We start from the raw sequence: 19,362 nt of genomic DNA on the forward strand, positions 1-19,362 counted from the left end.
ATCCCGCCCATGTGTCTATCCACACGTACTGTACTCTTTTTTTCTCCTTATCAACACTTTACTTGTTTCACTACTTTCCGTCTTTGTGGGAATTCTTTTCTGCAAAGCCAAAGGGCCAGAGCCTTGTCACTGATCACTGGTCTAGTGGCTAGGATTCAGTGCTCTCACTGCCGTGACCCGACCTCAGTCTCTGGCCGGGAACCAAAACCCTGCTTCAAGCTGCTGCAGTCAGAGACCACCCGAGATCAGTCAGAGATCCTTGGGAGGAGGGAGAAACTATTTACTAAATGAAGGCTCCCTCATTATCTATTTTCAGTTTTCCAAATTCTCCTTACATTATCAAGTGTTGACTAAAACTGCTAAAAATCAGTCGTTATGGACATCTACTGCATCATGACGAGAAGCTGGGTACCCAATGACCAGTAAAAATACAATCCTTCTCTGTTAGGGTCCCTGAGAGCCCCTGAACTAGTTCTAGCCATTTATAAATCTAAACAGCTTTATGATTAATTTTCTCATGATAAGGCTGAAAGGCTAAATAAAACATCAAATTTAATTGTTTTTGGGGAGAAATACGTCAACCGAGTGAACCATCATCAATTATCTCATGTTGGTCAGAACCTTTGAGTGGCACTTACTGTATGTATATATCATTAAAGATAATGGGAAAACAAATCATTTTAACAAAAACAGTGCCAAAGACAATGTTTCAAAACAAGGGATCTGCGAGTGAAAAAAAATAAAGCCTATTATTTGGGGGGCCAGATTTGGGGAGACATTAGCCTATCTTATTTATCTAGTAGTAAGAATTTTATTAAATCATAACACTTTCTCAGCAGCCCTCCCCATTGCCAAGATCACAGGTCTCCAAAGGGAGGGTCCTTTGATTTCTTGGATGAGTCCCTTTATCTGTTCTTAGTAGCATCAGACAGTTTCTGGGCCTCTCCGTGGCTAAATCATCAGCCACCATAGGTCAATGGGTGATCAATAAAGAGAACTGAAAGAATTAACGTTATTCCGTAAATGAAATGCATTCTTGTGTTTTCCAGAACTGCATAATTTATAACAAAAAAATCAGTTAGTAAAACTCATTCGCTGTAATATATTCACAGAATACCTCAAGAGGTATAGTTAGAAATAGAAGATACTGTCCTAAAGCATTCTCAGGTCTGCTAACATCCAAATACCCTATTGTAAACCAAACTAATTATCACAACAAACCTGTTTTAATTAATTCTATTTATTTATGTGCCTCTCTTAGTTGCACTTCCTTCATAGGACTCATACCTTTCTAACACTGCATGGGAAGATAAACTGTAAGTCTGTCTGCCAAGAACAAACTCTGGCTGGACAACTACTAGGGAACTTCTTCTATTGAGATAAGCACTGGAAGCCATTTCCTGTCGGTAAAATGGATTCTTGACTTTCCCGGCCAATCATTTCATCTCTGTGAAGGAAGAAATAATAAGGGAGACACAGAAACGCTGAGTCTAGTGGTGTTTAAGAAGTGAAACTGGCTAGAGAATGGAGGACCCCTGGAAGAATGCAGTCATCTCATGTAAGATATGTTAAGAGCCAGTGACGGGAAGACCCGAGCCCTAAGAAAATAGATTTCAAAAAGATTAGTTGGGTAGGATCCTTAGAAACTCTGAGAGGGGAGGTGGCCCAAGAGGGAAGAAAAGCTCACAGACATAAAATTCTGACAACGCAATGTCAAATCATCCCGCTGAGGAAGAGGAAAGAGAAAACATGGCAACCAAATGTAGGTGAGCTATAGACAAGGGTCATGGACCTGAAAGAGCAGTGTCAGGCAGGCTAAAAGCCGAGAACGAGAAAAGGCTTTCAAAAATGCTAACAATCAATGAAAAGAGCTTTTTTTCTTTGAAGTAGATAAAGAAACTAACAACAACAACAACAAAAAGAGATACACAACTTTGGGGCCACTGAAAGTGAAGGCATGACAGAAAGTCCAGGATAATCCGGTCCTGTTTTGCGTGTATCTTCTGTCAAGAGAAATGTTAGCTCGCCCAGAAAGGCAAGAATGAACCTCACAAGGTGGGATTAAAAAGCAGGACTGGGCAGAATCACGTTCAAAATGCCAGGCAGTTTTATAAGATGAGCTAAGTGCTTCTGACCAGGTGAATTCCATCTCAGGCTTCTGAAAGAAACCACACAATGAAGTGGCTGGACCACACTGGAATTTGCATTAAGGAAACTTGGAGTAAAGGACAGGCACCAGAAGATTGAGAGGAGCTAATATTGACTTAATCGACTTAAAAAGATGAGGAGTAGAAGAGGGTGTTTCGTTCATTGAACTCGAGTTCTCTGTTGATTCTGAGCAGGGCTGGAGTTGAGAAGATCAAATGGGATCTGTATGGAGCCAACCAAGATTTGTGACGAACGATTCGAGACAGACCTAGCTCATTTTCTCTTTTGATAAAATTACTGGAGTGGGAGACAAGGAAAATACTATGGACATAGAAATGTCTGAGTTTCAGGAAGACATTTGACAGGCTTTCTCATTTCACCTTTGCGGGGAGTATTTTCCAAACTGGTGTCTGCAGAGAACAGACTTCCACAGGATATTCGTAGGTATTCCGAGAGCAGGGTTCATGCACAAGTACATCTGGAAAACATTAGTTAAACAAAATACAGATTTTGAAGAGAAATATATAAAATAATGTGCACTGTGGCTCTCAAAGAAGAGAGTATAGTAAGGAGCATCTCCCAAACTTTTTAAAATATGGCACTGAATCCTGTCTAGGTACATCTCTTAATATCTTCTTGAAATAAAATGTGAGAACTGCTTTATTCAGACAAGAAATATGTATGGAATAAAATCCACAATTAGAAAGTGTCCTGATTATTACATCAACCACACCCATAAAAAGAGTCCTAGCTGAAGAGAGATCTCCTGTGGGGTGACACAAGGCTTTGTCCTTAATGTTGCCCTTAACATCATAATCACTGACTTGTCAGAAAAATTGGGTGGTACTTTGTAAAACTATGGATGTTATAGGCTAGGAATAGACAGCCAACATGTCACCTCAGAGAATCAAAATCCAAAAAGATTTCAATTGGATGCAACCATGAGTTGATTCTAACAAGATGAAGTTGAATAATATAAGGTCCTACATGTGGTAGGGGAAAAAAGTACAAGTGCAAAATGGAAGTAGGTTGAGGGAGGAGAAAAGTTAATAGCTGTGTATGTGAAAAAAACTTCAGATTTCGGCAAAAAGCTTATTATAAATTAACAGCACGATATAGCTGACCAAAATAATCTTCATATGCTCTTATATTGTTAGGATTATGGAACCCAGGACAACGGAAGCAACGGGCTGCATCTGTTCTGCTCTGGTCCCACCATATCTGGAAACCTGTTACGCTTCAAAGACGCGTTACCAAGCTGGAAGGATCCAAAGAAGTTACGCGTAGGGTAAGGGGTACGAAATCAAGTCACTTAGCATTAAGAAATGAGACAGAAGCTAGGACTGCTTAGTCTACAGAAGGAGGACTGAGGGGGCACAATAGTTGTCTCCAAACATTTGGAGAACTGTCTTGTGGAAAGAGAACAATAAACTTCTACGGGACAGATCTGTGTTGGGTGAAGGCATCAGGAAGCAGAGTTTTGTCTGAACCCATTCTCATATTAGAGCTGTCTGAAGATGAGCTGGCTCTGACATGTGTGAATTCCCTGTCATTGGTGTGTTCATTCAGAGGCTTGACAACTGGTTAATGGAAGTAGCGTAGAAGCAACTCATATGGGAGAGGAATGGACTCTGGTTTTTAGAACTTTTTCAAATCCTACAATTCATACTTGGGGCTAGGGACACAGGCGTGATGGTCCTCACTTGATGGTCTAGAACTGTTGGAGGGAATCAAAATGCCAGAACCGAGGCCAGAACCTGTGCACCAGGACTAAACTGAAGGAGAGCACAGGTCCTAAAATCTTAATCTCTTGGTATTAGTCTTGGGCTTGAGGACAGCCAGGCCACTCTAGAAGCAAGATGGAGACTCAGCCTTTATGACAGGGTCAGCAGGTCCTAAATCTTACTGAAGAATTTGAGTTTGAGGATACTGACCTGCCTCGAGTTATGTATTCCCACCACCAGAACTAGCCCAGCGACTGAAACAAAACTGAGCATGGGGTGGGAGGGTCGGGCAGCTCAGGGAAGTAACGGATCCTTGCAACCATGAGAAGTACGAGCAGTAGATGCTGGGAAATGATAAGTCCATTATTTATGAATCTTGGACCTTTAATTTTTATCTGTAAAGAATATTATCTCCAATTTTACAATTTCAGATTAAACAGCAGTACTTTCTATTTCAACTTTAGTCTTAGATAGAAAAAATGGTTCCCTACTGGGTTACAAAAATGAATTTGAGCATGAATATCTGAAAAAAATCATGGAATGTATGACTATAAGAGGGAATACGTAGATTGAACTTGAGATGGCTACATCATGGAGAATACGTTAAAATTCAAAATACCCAAGAAAAGCTGGATTATCTAACACATAATAAGCAATAATAGAAAAAGTAATAATAATAACAATAATTATAGCAAACTCTGTGTGCTGAGCACTTCTCGATGCAGTATATACGTGAAAAACTGTTACTCCTACAACAACCCTGATGGAGCTACTATTATCATATCATTTTTACAGAGAGAAAACTGAAGCATAAAGCGGTAAAGTAATCAAGGTAAATACAACTGAAGGGTAATACATTGAGGCAGAAAACAAAGAAGGCACACATTTAAAATGGGGCACAAATTAACAAAGAAAAAGAAGAGAATGCTAGAACCCCCTGATGCTCAGGGTATGGGAAAGCAGACATCTCATATGCTGATGGTGGGAGTACAAACTGATATAGCATTTCTGGAAGGGAATTTGGCAATAGGTATAAGAACTCTTAAAAATATCCATTCTCTTCCTCAATCCAGTAATTCCACTTCTGGAACTTTTCCTAAAGAAAAATAAATATGTGAACAAAGGTTTCTCCGCAAGATTATGCATTGTGTCATTGCTTATAATGGGAAACAAATTGCTTCAGTACATATGATAGCTAAAAATATTAAAATGCAATGCAATCTCTAAAAATGACACAGTAAATATATCTATACGCATGTAAAGATACTCCTTACATTTTCTGAGTGAAACAAGCAGCAAATTTATTCTGGGGGAAAATCTGGAAGTGCATGTAATCAAAATAAAAACTATAGTTTATCTGAATGGTGGGATTATCAGTCAACATTATTTTCTTTCTTTGGAGTTTTTTGTATTTTGGGATATTATGACAAGAAGCCCATGACATGAGAAGTAGTTAAGAGTATAGTTAAGAGCGGGTTCTGGAGCCAACACACGGGAGTTCAAATCCCAGCTCTACTGCTTCTCACTGGGTGATATTGGGTAAGTTAACTTCCTCATCTGTAGAACAGGAATAAAAATGATACTTCATAGGGTTGATATGGGAATTAAATGAGTGAAAACAGTTAAAGCACTCAGAACAGTGCCTGGACCCTGGTAAACAACAAAAGAATTAGTAACTATTGATATTATTATTGCTTATCATATTAAGCAAGTTCTCAACAACAAAAATGATATCACCAACCAAGCCATATGTTCAGAATAGGAAGTCCTCAACTTTCAACCTGTACCTTTGTGAATTCTCATACATAAGAACAAAGCAACACTCCACTTGAAAGAAGGAAAAAAGTCAACTTCGCCTGTTACCAAGAGATACTGCAGGCGTCATACCCAGCCACTTCATTCTCAGAGAGCACCTGTTTGTTGTGTCTGAGTCTGGTTTTGAGAGATTTTATAGTGGTACAGCTATTATTAGCCACACCATGTCCAGTTAAAAAGCAGCAAGTTTGAAGTATGGTAAAAACAGGCATATGATTACAATGGAAATAAAAAGAGAAAACATTTTTTAAAACTGAAAGTGGTGAGAAGGTGATGAAATGTTACACCACCAGGTGAGAAGAATCATTGGACCAGAAGGAAAATTCTTTAGGGAAAAAAAAATCATGTGACATTTGAAAAATGCCTGACCTAACTGATCTACAGGAATCAGCAACAGGTGAGGAAAAGTGAATAAGGACAATGAACAACTATGAGGACGTGGCCAGATGATGAGCATCAAAACTGGACATCCATTCACTGGCCATTGGTTTGAGAACTTAAATGCTACGCATCGTCAATACACTGCAGATGAAACCTTTGTTACAAACCATAGATGAATCCATGTGTCAAGGCCTTGTTTGAATCTGCCCAATTTCCTTATGGAGCTGAGAGGTGGTACGAACTTCACCCGAAGCTCAGAGTTCCCCCACGCTAGTTATGCAGGAACCAGGCAGGGAGCGTGTAATGGTCTCAACAGACCTGCTATGCAGACAAAACCAATATTTTGGGAAAGCTATCTGATAGACCGCGTGTTAACTGGGAGAAGAGCATGCCTTGTTTCAACTCTCCAAACATATTTTTTGGGAATGCGCTTGGAAAATGAAAGCTTAAACCCTTCACAGGAATATTGCTCTGGCTTTGTTATTAACTTTAAAGCTAATCCTAAAGCCTGTATTATACTTTTCAGGCTTTAAGTAATATTGTGTCATTCTGATTTATGTGCAAATGGACTTAGGAACGACTTTTTTATAAGTAGAGTGACTTCTGTACTTAGCCTCAATGAGGTGCCCAGAAAACTTGGAAAAAGGAAAATAAAACCAGCTGATGAATATATCATGTATATATATACAAAGTCACCTGGAGGAAGCAGAACGGTACCCAGGCCAGCAAGACTCAATTATAACTATAGTAATTATTTTAATATATCAAAAAAAAAGAACAAATTAAGCAAAAAGCAGTGTTCAGCCTGTAAATAAAAAAATATCATTTAGAAAAAGGCTGGCAGAGTCCAGTCTAGCATTGTCCAAGAAAGAGGAGTTGAGGCTAATGGAGAACTCTAACAGAAAGATGGATACATCTTACTATATCAGGCTGATTCCATTAAACATGAAATTCGTCTAATTCTGCCCATTCTGTTTACTTGATTATCAAGTAACTCTCAAATTATGAGCTAACTTCCTATGTAGATATCCCTACAGAGACATAATGCTGTGTTGACAAAGCCCATTATAAACATTCTGGCCCTTGTGACCATAATTTCACATTGTATATTATTAAATTGGCTGATTATTATTTTGCTTTCTATCTAGCTTGACAACAGAGAAAATCCATATTAATCCTGTGTCCATACATGTGAAGCCATTTCTTACTGAAATTTTTAAAACTGACGTTCTTATTTCATACATCAGTCTTCATAAACTTGGTTAACGTGAGTCAGACCTTAAGAAATGGATCCACTCTTCTTAAGGAGAATATGCAAGACTAAGGAACCTGACCTTGGACATAGGTAGCTAAGGCCATCCTATTCAATCCCCACTGACCTTTCCTGGTAGTAATATCCTGATGTTGCAGTTAGCTACAGGCAAGCATTCTACATTTCTACATGGAACAAATTCAAGAATTCTCTCTGTACTCAGTGGTGTTCATTTTGGGCTCCATTGAAAGACTCATAATTTGGAAAGGAACCAGGATTGGAGAAAGCAACAAATAAGATATTCTGATTAACTATGTGTTTTCATCCTGGGAAATACAAGACTGAGGGGGACAGAGGAGAAGTGGTCAGAGCTATGAGACTGCAGAAAAGAGTGACCCGAACAGCAGCTAAGTAGACTGTGGATTCCAATTACAGTCATCCCTTGGTATCCACAGGGGATTGGTTCCAGGACCAGGGTAGTAAAATCCGCGAGGATGCTCAAGTCCGTCATTTAAAACAGCAAGTACAGTCAGCCCTCCGTATCTGCGGGTTCCACATCCCCAATTCAACCAACCACAGATCGACTTTGAATTTCAGTTAAATACGCGAATGCTGAACCCACAGATATGAAGAGTCGATTATACTACCTCTTTTTAAACATGGTGCTCTCTTTGGCACTGGTTTAGGAACACTGAATGTACTATGATTCCCTGCCTAATGTACAATAGCACTGCTTGCTGTCCATGATCCTATAGAAGCTACCGGGCCAAGATATAAAATGCTATCACTTTGAATTCACTGCAGAAACTTTACAATAAGTGTCCCACAGTTATTTGAACAACTTAATCTACACATAGAGATCTTACATCCTCTCCTCTGCTTCCTTGAGACATTGTTTATGATATGCTCACTAACAAGCACAACTGATCCTCTCATTAAGTCAGATTATTTTCACTGCAAGAATGAGAGTAACCAACAAAAGCTCCTCAAGAGGTTGGCAGAAAGGAAGTAGTTAAATGATAAAAATGTGAATTGTTATGCCGCAAGCTGTGTACAATTAACTAGAATTCAAATATACACCTTGTTCCAATCCAAGCCATTTATCAGATAAAAATAGTCTGCTACAAGAATGTCATGATTAATGAGGTGAGACTCCAGCTAATTACTGTTTCCTCCAGAAGTAATTAGGTTGGCATTGCTAATCAAGATGAATGAACACTCTGACCTGCTTTTTTAAGTGTAAAACTATGAGCCGCTACTGCAGTAACATCATTTAGTTCAGGCAGTGTAGTCTTTATTAGGCTTGTAGTTTGATTAAATTCTTTTGTTACACTAGGCTTTCCACACATGAACAGATGAATGCTGTGATGTTCAAAGAGTTTTTCACCCTTAATTAAAGACTGAAAAGTCTTGTTCAATTCACAGGGCGATACATAGGACAGCTCTAAATTGATAGCTTTTAAGTAGAGAATAAGGGAAGGCAGCTTAGGGCTTGTCCACCTGTGAGAGGTTTCCTCCGCCTCCTCCTGTAATTCCACTTATTACGGCTGAGAAGTGAAATACTTTTATTATATTTTATTAAACACCTTTTTCATTTCATCATAGCCTCTTTTAAGGAACACAATGCATGTATCTGTACCTACTTATTTTTTAATGCAATGAATATAAGCGGGGAGGAATACAGCTGATTCAATGCCATTAATAGAACAAACTGCGGTGTGGAACACAGGTCTGTAAAAGCAGCAGAGTCCACACTTGCTGATGTTTACAGCAGAGCGACTAACATTTCATACTCATGGTGATGGTGAAGATGTGAATATATTTCACTTCTTTTTGAGCCAAGGGACTAACTCCTTGATCAATCAGATGAAGTCTGAAGATGATCACTTATTAGTCTCTTACCAAAAATGTCAGTATCTCTGCCCCCAAATTAGCTTGCTAGAGGTTTGTCTTAGATCCTGGCAACCGCATCACTTCCACGCACTTAAGAAGTTTTCTTCATCTGCCTCCCCTTTCTTTACTTCTTCACATATTTCCATTTTCTGATTCTTAATGTTTTTCTATAGTTATTCCAAAAGGGTGGGATTATCCTCTCCACTCTTTCTCTGCCAGTTGGTTTATATTTCCACTTGCCAGGTTGGGAAATCCTATTTTTATATCTTCTACTTAATTATATTCCCAGTCTAGAATGTGCTGTCTCCTCTTTGATTGACATGTTTAGACCTCCTGCTGCTTTGTTTTTCTCTGCAATTTTGTATACAGGAGGAAAAATAATCTTAAATTTTGACACCTCTTCTAGGTCTAGGAGTCAGTTTCTTTTTCAGGGTTTTTCCTTGTCGAATTTTATAAATGGCTTTTAGTATTAATGATTTCCATTTTTTCTTTAATTCTGTCTTCATTTAGAAAGATATGAATACAGCTACCTGCAGGTCCTACAGTGTCTGTTCTGAACTCTTTTTAACAATCATCAGAAGCCAGGCATTCGAAGCCCCACGCCTGACAGAGACACAGAGCTGGAAAATGGGCCACAGTGGTACACAAAGCCCCATTGTGCAAACAGAAAGCCTAGACACCAGTGCCTGCAGCACCAGGATAGGTAAATGTGTCAGGACATGCCCCACTGCTCGAGGGTAATTGTCAGGGTGTCATTATACACGACACTTCATTCTCTTTCCTAATTTTCCAGTTGGGTTTTGAATTTGTCACAGTTCCGTGTCATTTACTTTACTCCATCATTATTCTACACTAGACTGCCTTTCTTAAATGCAGCTCTCCTCACGTCTACGGTTAGCGTTAGATTTCGTCTTAGGATGTTGTATTAAATAGCTCCCAAGTTTTTTTAGACTTGTCTCTCGGGTTCTCTCTTTTCCTTGGTGCCTGTCTGTTTAGCACAAGGATAGCTCCTGTTCTGCTTGATAAACCCAAGCTGGTATCTTGTGCTTTCTGCCATGTGTTATTTAATTAAAACATGTAGTTCTTTCTTGGTCTTCTAAATAGTTCTGGCACCATAATAGTTGCTGAGACTTGGGGCAGCAAAAGAACTTAACATAAAGCTCTTGACCTTGATCTAGCCTTTTACAGTTTCATAAATTTTTGTTTGTTGATTGTAGTATGTAGTCTCAACTCCCTGGCGAGAATTAAAGATAAGAACTTTGGGTTCAGGTCCAGTGCCAGGGATTTTCAGTACATATTCCTAAGGCTACAATATATACGAGAAATTCTTAATGTACTGAATTATACTTCCTGAAAAAAAAAAAAAACTTCAGAAGAGATTTTCTATGAGAAGATAATGTCTTTAAGCTGTACTCTATGACTGATGGACTAGTTGAGTTTATTCAGCAAAAAAGAAGTTAAATATTAAACATGTAGCACAATATCCACCAATAAAGTCATCCACAATGTTACCCTCTTCCTTAGTTCTGTTTAAATATCATCGTATTTAATGGAATTATTTGGGTTTCTCCCAACTCTACACTTCACCAGTTTGTTTTGAAAACTATTGCATGGAAAATGAAAGTTAATTTAATCCTCCTCAGGCTCCCTGTTAATTTTTTTTTTTTTCCAAATTAGAGTTCCTGTGTTTCCAACCCAAGACTGTGAGTTTTGTGATTCGATTTCCTAATTATAAGGCAGGATTTTTTTAAAACTGACTTTTTCTGAATTCGTCACAGGTGTATGAATACTCAGTAAATAATAGTGGCTGATCCTGAGAATCATGACCTCTAGGAGTGAGCAGGAAAGAAAATTCTCTTAAGGCAGCAGTGATAAGTTTAGAAAGTCTGAATCTCTCTTCTCACGGTATTATTTAGGGGTAGACTAAGGATGGACAAACTGTGGTTTCTTGAGTAAATTGGTGAGGAAGACAGGATTTTGTACACACCAACCTCCTGAGACCAAGACACAAACCCAGCCAATAGCAGGGGCTCCCTCAGTCAAGCAAGGCAAATGCCCAGAAAGAGTGGCTAATTCTGTCTTGATTTAGCCAACTGTCAGCACTAGGGTTGCAACAGATGGTGCAAGGTCCCAGCACATTGAATGGAATCCAGGGGACCATTGACATTTAGAAGTTTTAATATCAACTGTTTCTAATCTGAGGCCACCTATTCATTTAAATTATAGTCACTGGAAAAAAGGAAAGAGGACCAAGAACAGCAAGGGCCTTATCCTCTTGCTGAGGTTCAAGAGCTGGGCTCCAGAACCTCAGGAAGAGACTAGAAGCCAAGATCGAAGAAACCAAAGCATTAACCCACTCTGAGACAGCGGAGCACATGGGAGAAGAAAAGCTGTGACTTATGGGCACAGCCCAGTGGCCAACTGGCCTGCCAAGGCATAATCATTCATCCAACAACCATTGTACTGCAAGAATGAGGGTTCCAACAATCACAGAGTTTACAAATGAGTGGAGAGATCACTCTAAGTCACTAGCAATAATAAAGTATGAAAATGCTAATATAGAATAGCAGGAGTCCCGAACACAGTCTGAGATGGGCAAGGGAAGACGTCAGGAAAGACCTCCCTTGGAGGAACTTGTGTTTAAGCTAAAGCCAAATCCAGAGCCTGATCCGCTGCGAAGGAGAACCTCAGAGTAATTCAGGAGACCCACGTTCAACTACACCTGCTAGATCCATGAGAGTACGATAGAAGAAGTTAGGAAAATACACATTATTTTTTGCTGGCTAGAGATTTGACCCTAAAAAAGTATATGGAAACCTTGATCCTGGTGAACTCATATGAGCAGAGAGTAATATTTTCTTCTTGGATGATATGCAGTTTAAGCCATCTAGACTCCCACTTACCAAAGTGTGTTCCATGGACCACTAGTCCCATAGAATAATCTACACCAAAAAGGTTACAATGGTCAAGCGCCTTTGAAAAACTTTGAATACTTTTTCCATCTCTTTAAGAATCACAAATCATACTATATCCATTTAATTAAGTATATAATCTAATTTATTAAATACTTACTATTAATATATTTATATGTATAAAGTTATAGCATCTATAATATTTATACAAATATGTCTCTTAATTTATTTAAATATATAAATAAAAGGACATATTAATTAAATATATATACATTTAAGGCACTAAAAAGATTTACAATTAAGAAATGTGCTTGAATTTTATAACCATGGTAATTCACAAACTTATTTAACCATGGAACTCATTTTTATGTAAAAACTACTAATATTTCTTGGAATTAGTGCTCTATGTATCATACATCAGCAAATTTTTCTATAAGGGGTGAAATAGTAAATATTTTAGGTATGGGGGGGCCATATCTGTTACACAAACCAATTTTATTATAGTGCAAAAGCAGTCATGGACAATATGTAAATGAATAGATATGGCTGTTTTCTAACAAAACTTTAGTTACAAAAACAAGCATTAGGCCAGATTTGGCTCATGGGCCATAGTTTGCTGAGCGCTATTCTAGACAATGACTCGCTCCCATAGTCTCCAGACCAGAGTTTACCCTTAGCCATCCAGTGACTAGTGGGCTAGCAAGGGAAGAGTGATAGCCAACCCAAGTAGAGACAATCTTAGGCCTGTATTACCCAGAGAGAATCCAAAAAGAGGAACTCAATGAAGAGAAGGAGAAAGCCCAAGAGATTACACTGAATAAAAAGAAAATATTTTAATGTATTTGCTGAACAAGAGAGCTCCATCACTTAGGACCACGGATCAATCGTGTCCTTGGCCAGATCCCTCATCCGCATTTTCCTGAGTAGAATGAGTGGGCAGCACTTAAAGTCCCCCAGCACCAACATGCAGAAATACCTGAAGTGAAATTGAAGAAAGCAATGACTGGGGGGTAAAGGCAGAGGTTGACAATGGTCAGAGATGCCTCAGGTGGCCAATAATCAGGGTCTGCCCTAAATATGGGGTGATAAGGCAGCTTTATACCTTTTGAGATTTCTGCAAATCCTTCCCACTGTCCAAAATTCCATCTTAGAGACATAAGTGATCCTACAGGTATTATAGGAATGCAGAAAAGACAAGGGAATCGACACGTTGCAATGGGGGAGAACACACACATAGAGAACCATGGGGCCCCCCAGTAAGAAGCTGTTAAGAGTGTGTTATGGTATTGGGGCTTGGCTTAGATGTTTGTGGGGAGGATTCAAGAAGTGGGGCTTTGCTCTGGATTCAGTTTTTGTGGTTGGACAATGCTCAGATTTGGGGCTTGTGTTTGGACATGATTGTGGAGTGGTCTTGTTTTGTCTTGATCCATCATAGTCACGAAGTGGCCTCGTCTGATGTTTATGTTCTATAAAATCGTTATGTGCAACAAGAGGCCATCATGGCCTAAATGTGAGTGTGAGGCCAACTCATAGCAACCCCACAGCTTAGCTAGGTCAGGTCCTAGCTCTCAGGAGCTGCTTTTCCCTCTCACAGGACTGCAGATTTGAGAAAAGCAGATTTGAGGAATAGCAGAGAGAAGACAGATGTGATTCAATAGGCATAGGACTAAAAGGAAAACTATTTGAGAGACATGAGAAGTTCTAAAACAAAGTAGGCAACACAATGTCAAGTGATTTCCAATGAAGAAGAAAGGGAGTGTCTTAAAGAAATTCAAAGTAGTAGTGCAAGGTACACTTAACGGGCTTATACAAAAAAAGAAAGGAAAAACACAAAACTAATGTTGGCTGGGAAAGGAGAGCAAGAACCAATGAGAAGAGACAAAATAGCTTAACACCCAGTATACTAGTGACTTCTATATCAGAGTACCAGCAGAGAACAGATGGTATGCTCAACTGGGTAACTGAGAAGAGATTAATAAAGAAACTCTTATAATCATTTAGGAAAGGGATAGGAATGGCATAGGCCCCCAGAGTTAGTAACAGCAGCAAGCTGTCACTATCTCCAGGTCTGAAGAGCAAGGGGAGGGCCGAACAGTAGCCCCAGACAAGAGACTTTATGGAGAAGGTTGATGGCAATGTGGCCTTTGCCAAAGGGAGGAGCCCACAATAGCCCAGCAGCGAGGAGTCCAGGGAAATGAATACCCTAATCTCACTTTTCTTCCTCCCTCCCATCTCCTGCCGGTGACTCCCATTTTCCAAATCCAACTGGAAGCCAAACAGCAAGGAAATCTGTGAATGCAGCCCATCAAGTCAGCCACCTGGGGCACAAAGAAAGGTGGAATGTAGACGTGGAGGGAAAAATGGAAGATAAGTCACCTTCAACTCAAAGATTCTACTGCTCCCCGATACTGTTTAGTGTCTTCCATTCCCAAACTGGTAAAGCAAATCAGGCCACGCATAAAAAAGAAGCTGCAACAGTGACATCGTCGTTTCCCCTTCAACATGGACATACCCTGTTGGGGTTTCTATTCACTCTTTGCTAATTGCCTGCCATCCTCACTCCCCTTCCTAGCCTCCCATCCAAGAGCTACCATCCACTCTCCCTGACCTCTTTGCACAAGCATTCTTCCACCTGTTGTACTCTGCTAATGGACCCCTCTGGGCTGGTTCCTGGTCAAGTCTCCCCTCTGCCAGTCCTAGTCCCCTGGCCCTATTCACACAACCTATCCATGCTCCTCCCAGGTGGTCTGGTGTTCCTAAGGCCAAAACAAATCATAATTCTTTATATGTTTAATCTGGGGGGAGTGTGAATAAGGAAATGTATTTAGGGCCAAAATTACTCAGAGATTGGCTTCATGACCTCTCCACAAGGAAACTCCACAATAATGCCACTCTATCAGTTCCAAAATATCAAGGAAATTATACAACTTATTATTAGTTTACACATGCTCATTTATAATTATTCACTACAGTCTTACCTAGGCCATAATTGAATTCAGGAAAATTCCTTTAGACCATTATTTTGGTTAAAGCTTTCAGGCTAGAAATAGAAGTCGGCTGTAATCTCCATGAGGGCAGAGACTATGTCTCATTTTGCTCACTGGTATCTCTAAAGCATGTAGCAAAGGGCATGTTCTTGGTTCTTAAAACTATGTTAGTTGAATAAGTAATTAAATAACATCTTCTGGATTCCCAAAAGCAAAAAAAAAAAGGTGGCATCCCAATTTTGAGTATATTTTTCTTCCCTTTAAAAAAAAGAAAAAAAAAACAGGTACAGAAATGAGTATATCATCCCTGTCAGCTTATAGCTTATACTCCTAATTAATCCATTTAAAGGTCTGCTAATTTTTCACTCTATTTCCCCCTTCCTGTCTGTGCCCCATTCACATTTCCCTCCTCAAAATAGGAGGAGGCTTAATGTATTTATAATTAAACTTTTAATTTTGAGATAACTGTAGATTCATATGCAATTGTAAGAAATAATATAGAGATCTTTTTACTCATTTTCAACATCTTGCAAAACTATAGTACAAGATCACAACCAGAATATTGACACTGATGCAGCAATATACAGAATATTTCTATCATCATAAGAATCCCTCTTGTTGCCCACTTATAATCACACAACTTTCCTCCTGCCCACACTGCTTCACTCAGCCCTGGCAACCGCAAATCTGTTCTCTATTTCCATATTTTGTTATTTCAAGAATGTTATACAAATGGAATTGTACAGTACATAATCCTTTGGAGACTGGCGTTTTCACTCAACAGAGCTCTGGAGATTCATCCAGGTTGTTGCATGTATCAAGCATTTGTTCCTTTTTATTGATGAATAATAGTCCATGGTATAAATGCACCACAGTTTGTGTAACCATGCACCTGTTGGAGGCCATTTTGGTTACTTCAGTTTCTAGCTACTACAACTAAAGAGGCTGTGGACATTCACGTAAAGGTTTCTGCATAAACATAAGTCACACGGTCTAATTCAAAGACAAGTGAGAAGTCTACCAAGTCCACCTTGAACCCTGGCAAGGGGGTGGATGTATTACATTGCTACTGAAGAATGAAGTTTAGGGACCAATCATCCAATCTACCACAGCTGCGTAACCTTCAGCTCTAAGCTACCAAAAATAACGGAGCAAAAACCTTTCTTCAACATTCTCCCTTGTAGATCTTGAATGTGTGCTCGAGTGACATGCACACAAGAGTGGGATACTAGGCCGTAGGGCACTGGTATATTTCTCCAAACACTACCGGATTGCTGTGCGTAATGACCATGACCATTAACACTCCCATAATCAATACAAAGGAGTCCCTATCTCTTCACATCCTTGGCAAGACTCAATATTTACCGCCTTTTTTAACTTCGTATTTTCTGATATTTGAAAAGTGGTATTTCATTGCTGTTTTAATTTGTGTATCTTAGATAACAGACGACTTTACAAACCTGCTACCACTTAGACTCTATAATTTATAAATTGCCTATTCATATATGTTGTTCATACTGTTTCCTCAGTTTCCTGTTTATTTTTGTTGATTTTCAGTCCTTTCTGTATTTGGGAATTATACCTTTGTCAGTTTAAGATGCTAAAAAGATTTTTTCCTATTCTGTCATCTGTCTGTTAGTACTGTCTGCAGTTTTCTTTACTGAACAGAAATCCATATTTTTGATGTAGTGAATTTTATTAAATTTTTACTTGAATTCATCTGGAACCCACTTTTATAAGTGGTATAAGATAAAGATCTAGCAATATTTTTCCCCTTTTTAGTGAGCTTTTTTATAGCATTTTGTACCGAATAGTTCACAATTTCCCCCATTAATTTGTGATGCTGTATTTATTGTATGTTGAGCTCCTGTATTTAAATAAATCTATTTCTGAGCTCTTTATACTCCATTGGTCAATTTACTTATTCATGAGTCAAGTAAAACTATTTTATTTCTGAAAGCTATGTAGTATGACAATTTCTTGTAGGATAAGAATCCTCATTTTATTCTTTTTCAAATTCGATGTAGCTATTTATTAACTTTATTGTACATATTAGAATGTGTTTGGCAAGCTCCTCAAAAATCCAGTTGGAATTCAGCACTGTTTGTAGATTATCTGAGGGAGAATTAACACCTTTACTAAGTCCTTTCATCTATCAACATGGAATATATCAATAGTTCCATTTATTGTAATCTTTTATGTCCTTAACAGGATTACAAAATTACCTATGCTAAGTTCTCATGCATCCCTTGATAGTTTGATTCATAGATATAGCATAGTCTTTATTGTGATGTGTATGTTACCTTATATTTTATTAAATTTTTAATAAAATTTGATTACTGATCAAATTGATTATTATTTGATTATTGCTGATTTGAGGAATACTACTGATTTTTGTTAGATCTTTTATCTAGCACATTTGATAAACTCTAATTAGCACTGTTTCTAATAGCTTTTTTTTGTTGTTGGTTCTGTTGGATTTTCTATGATGATCATCACATTATTCTCAAATAGTAACAATTTCCTTTTAAACCATATATCTCATACATTTTTCTTGTCTTATAGCATTGAACATGACTTCAAAATCACGTTAAACATTTGTAGTGATAGTGGTTAACTTGTCCTGTTCTTAACCTTAATGGACATGTAGCTGAATTTTCTCCAGGGTGTAAAAAATTTTCTAAAAGTTTTCAGAAAATATTCTTTATCAAAATAGAGAAATCCCTTCCATTCCTGATTTTATAAGGTTTTTAAAAATTGTAAGTCAATATTGAACTCAGTCAAATGCTTTTTCTGCATCTATTGAGATAATTTTTTAAAATGTCTTCTTTGTTTCATATATGTGGGATAAAATAATAATAATGTAGTTTTAATGCATTGTTGGATTCAACGAGCTAATATGTTCCTTAGGATTTTTACATCTATGTTCATATACTAAGGGGCCTGTATGTGTGTGTGTGTGCGTGTGCGTAGTAGAGATATATATATATATATATATATATATACACACACACACACACATTAATACAATATGTAATTTTGAAATTAAGGTTATTCTAGCTGTATAAAATACATTAGGTAGCTCTAAATTGTTTTCTATTAGTGAAAAATAAGATAGAAATCAACAGATCCTTAAAATTTTAATAAAACTTATCTGCAAAATTGTCTGGGCCAGAGGATTTGGAGAGCAAAGATACATGATTTCTATTTCCATTTTCTACAATTATTAGTTATTTAATTTTTCTCTTTCTTCTTGCTTCATTTATGTCAGTTTATGTTTCTTATCTTAAGTTATCAAATTTATTAGCATATAGTTGTTCATATTTTTTAATCTCATACCTATAGTCACGTCTTTATTTTTATTTTTTACTTTATTTGCACCTCTTTTACCTTAATCTTTTCAGACAACAGCTTTGGGTTTTGTTAATCTCTGTTGTCATCTATTTCATTGATTTCTGTCTTTATGCTTTTAATTTTTTTCTCTCTCAGAAAGGTCTTCTCTATTAATATTTTTCAAACTTCTTGAGCTGAGTGTTTAACTCATTTTTTTAAAATGAAACTTCCCTTAAAGGACTGTTTTAACTGTATTATACATACTTCACCATGTAAATTTTCATTACTCATCGATTCTAATTATTTTTCCATTTTCTTAATATTTTATATTTACTATAAGGGTATTTGCAGTAATGTTGACTTCCAGCTATATGGACATTTAAAACTTATTCTTTTATTATTGATTGGTGGACTAGGGCTATAGTCAGCATGATCTTGTTCTTTGGAATTTACTAGAATTTTCTTTATCAGTCACAGTTTGGTGTATGTTCCATACATTCTTTACAAGAATGTGTATTTCCTACATATTGAATAAATCTATGTAGATATGTGTACTTATAATATACAAATAATACATGTGACATTTATAAAACTTTACATCCAGTAATACATTTTACACATAAGTTTAAGCAAATTAATTATCCTATTCCAACTCTCCACATTTAATTTTTATTGTCCCTTTGATTTACCATTTTCTGAGAAGAGTGAATTAAAGTCTCCAACTATGATTATTGAGCCATCTGTCTCACCTTACAAACCTATCATTCATTGCTTTGTATATTTTGAATGTATATTGTGCTATATATATATGTGTGTGTGTATATATATATATATATATATATATATATATATATATAAACACCATATCTTTTTATCTGATTTCCGTTTTGCCATTTATAATGTCTCCCTTAATCCTT

The 19,362-nt window shown here is 37.6% G+C and overlaps 1 pseudogene; it reads left to right on the top strand.

Annotated features, from left to right (window-relative positions):
* Positions 1 to 19,362, top strand: part of LOC136131437 (poly(A) polymerase alpha-like) — a 120,681-nt pseudogene that overhangs the window by 78,243 nt on the left and 23,076 nt on the right.

This window comes from Phocoena phocoena, chromosome 11 (assembly GCF_963924675.1).
Source record: "Phocoena phocoena chromosome 11, mPhoPho1.1, whole genome shotgun sequence".
In the NCBI taxonomy this organism is placed as follows: Eukaryota; Metazoa; Chordata; class Mammalia; order Artiodactyla; family Phocoenidae; genus Phocoena; species Phocoena phocoena.